Source organism: Spinacia oleracea, chromosome 6 (genome assembly GCF_020520425.1).
Source record: "Spinacia oleracea cultivar Varoflay chromosome 6, BTI_SOV_V1, whole genome shotgun sequence".
Taxonomy (NCBI): Eukaryota; Viridiplantae; Streptophyta; class Magnoliopsida; order Caryophyllales; family Amaranthaceae; genus Spinacia; species Spinacia oleracea.
Window position 1 is genome coordinate 21,358,818 of NC_079492.1, and position 3,325 is coordinate 21,362,142.

Genomic DNA, 3,325 nt, shown 5'->3' on the forward strand with positions numbered 1-3,325 from the left:
ACTTGATAGACATTTCTTAGTCACAGGACTGGTCCTGACAGTCTATCTTGAATAAATTGTCAAATTGAAAGGACTCATCATTTAATACAAACCAAGATTAAATGGAATATGAAAATAGATTTCATATATGATAAATGTTCAACCCGAATGTTTTACAACCATGGGCCTCCACCCATCTTTAAACAAGTAATGGAATTAAAATCTATTCATGATTTCTAGGGCCACAATGTGAGTGTTTCTTCTCACTTGTTGCATAGGTTTAGTTATCATGATTTTCAAATCTTAATATCCTTTTCATCGAGTGCCTTTCGAGATAGGACGAAAAGATCTTTTGAGTATGTTTATTTTGTGATCTAGTCTTTCTTGCTTCAAGAGTGGTTCTACGCATTTTGCAATGAAGAACCATCAAGTTAGCAGACATGTGACCTACCCAAGTTCAGTTAAGAACTCTTTAACAACTCTGTTTTATTGCTTCTTAGGCAATAAGTACTTTTACTTCAACTGTTTAGGTTGCTAGTGATGCTTCTTTTGGATTTACTTATCCAAGCAGTTCACGAATATGTGGAAGACTTCCCAGTTGTATCTTAGAACATAGAAATTAATATTTAATTTCCCACGCGACAACTCATGGTCTTTAATCCATGTTGCCATTTCAAAACACGGTGCTCTATAGCTCGTCCTTGCCAATGGTTAACTTCAAAGAGATCTTGCTTGATCCTTTGCTAGTGTTTATGCATGTAGCATCAATATTTAGCATATCTTCATTTCCTTGAATCAAGAACTATTCCTATTTACCTTTTCAAGTACCATAGGATTTTCTTGATCTCAATCTAGTTGATCTTTACTTAGACCAATAGAGATCGGTACGTATGTTCGTTATGCCTAAAGCCATACGATACATTTTTGGCGATCCTCATATTATATCATACATGATAAATTCTCTTGCAGAATAATTCCCAATTGAATTATATTCATGTGACGTTAGCTCATCAGTTTCAATAGATACTGAATCCAACTAAATTCTTTAATGTATAATATAGGTGAAGAATCTCCTCTAGATTCTTTGATGTTTAACTAACACTACTACAAAAAGTGGCTAAGAAACCATACCAAATAGGCCTAAGAGACCAAAAATAGTATGGTTTATATCTTAATGGTCTCTTTGCATAAGAAACCATACTTTGAGTGTGGTTTGTTAGAATGAACAGAAAAACCAGACTTTTAAGAAACATGGTTTCTTATACTCATTTAATTTTCAAAAATTATTAAGGCAAAGAAATCACTTTTCTTAAGTAAGATGGTATGTTTGTTGGAATCAAAGAAATCACATATGTAAGTAGTGTGGTCTCTTTGATCGTTAATTTTTTTTATTTTTTTATAATATAATTTTTGGAAGTTATCTTTCCTTGTAAACTGCCCATGGTTTACGCTTAAACCGTCATAGCAAAATTAATTCTATCAAAATGGAAAAGCGTACAATACAATTATACAAATCAATTCCTAATATTCTTTATTCATTTCATCTAAAGTTCTTAATCTACAAAATTAATGAGTACCAAGTAATTAATTTGATCAATAATTGAAAATATAATTAAAAATATTATATATCCATCTCAAAAATACAGAAGTATATGACTACTCCGTATCTGAGTTTGAATAATCCTAAATGTGTTCTTAACGGATTGTATCCCTTTGGTTTTCTCTCTCCTTTAGAGGATGTGACATTGCGGTGTGTGCTGCACCATTACGCTGCCCCCTGTGTGGATGTGTCTGTAATCTCCGACCTGTATGACGTTAAAACAAAGATAACCTAGTTAGTCCACCAGATATAATCAATGAAGGAGGAAAGGAATATAGACAACTGTATCTCACGTTTCACACTTGTTCAAACATCATTTACCTGCTGAATTATTTAACCACATCACATGTCCAGAAATAAGTTCTCAAATTAATTAATAAAAGAAATAACTAAACATAAATAAGGTTTTAAAGAAAACAATAAATCAACTCTAAATCAATCACGTAAAACCACCATCAAAATTAAAGGAAACATCCTGATTTACTTCAAGGTTGCAATATTCTACAAATATAAAAAAAAAAGTAAATATGAAATTTTTTAAACCAATTTTGTGTAGAAAGAAAATCATTTTCATTTTCTAATTACAAAATCAGGCCCCAATTGGAGTTGTTCGTTCAATTGAATCTCCTTTTAACATAAAATTGAGATGCATCTGGTTATTAAACTTAACATATTTTGTTGTTCAATCGCCTTAGTACACGCCATCAGAGTATGAACCAATATTAACAACCAAAGATGAAGAAGAAGGTGATGGAGGAGGTAAGCTAGCTTTACCTGGAATAGCTTTGAGATCATAATCCGAATACGGGTCCGATCTTAACAGGAAACTGAGGAGTTGGGTTGACAATAATAGGATCTACACCAAACCCAATAGAAGGCAGTAGTATCGGATTCGCCGGCTCGAAAGTAGTGGTTTTTCATATTGTTGGTGATTACATGTTCCGCCATTGTTGAGTGTTGCTTCCAGCGATAATAGAGGCGGCATGTCAAAAAAAAATGAAAAATAAGATAACAGAGGCGGCAAGGAGGAGAAAGTGAGAGAAAGATGAAGAATACCAAACCCTACTTTGATGGACTCTCGATGCTACCACGTTTAATAATTAGTTTTTGATTTTTTTATTATTTTTTAATTTTAGATTTATTTCAATTTGTGTCAGATTATTTATACGGAGTTCACAACATTTGCATAATAAAACGGATACCACTTTTCATTTAAATGTGGTTTCTTTGTCCCCACTTTTCATTCAATTATTAAAAAAATATTTATATTTATCTAAGATACCATATTTTTTTTAACATTTGGTATCTTATTAATTTTCAAAGATACCATGTTTTAAAATAGTATGGTTTCTATACATAAGATACTTATAAAGTGTCTTAAAAGGTTTCTTATCAATGGTTTCTTAGCTACTTTTTGTAGTAGTGTTAGTAAATGCTTATACATAGTTCAAACCCTAATTACTTAGATTTACTCATATGGGTCGAATATCTCCAATGGAGTCTTTCGTGTTTGATTTAGTAAATACCATTACTTAATCCAAAACAATATTCTACGATCTTTGTGAAGGAAATAATGCCCTTGGTCCAAGTATGCATTCAATGCTAAGTTTAATAAATGCGGTTCAATATTAATTGATTAAACAAGTTAATAATTCAGTGAGATCAAGTGAGCTGTATGCCTAGCTAGAGGTCGCTTCAGTTCAAGTGAAATTAATAATATTAATCCACAGCTTACACTTGACTGAA

At 31.9% G+C, this 3,325-nt stretch overlaps 1 long non-coding RNA gene across 1 annotated transcript; it reads right to left on the reverse strand.

Moving 5' to 3' along the window:
- Window positions 1-1,497: 1,497 nt before the first annotated feature.
- Window positions 1,498-2,870, reverse strand: LOC110792291 (uncharacterized). The gene is made up of 2 exons (XR_002534340.2): window positions 2,354-2,870; window positions 1,498-1,784 (listed from the first exon to the last, which is right to left on the reverse strand). It is a non-coding gene; the product is annotated as an uncharacterized lncRNA (long non-coding RNA).
- Window positions 2,871-3,325: the final 455 nt, after the last annotated feature.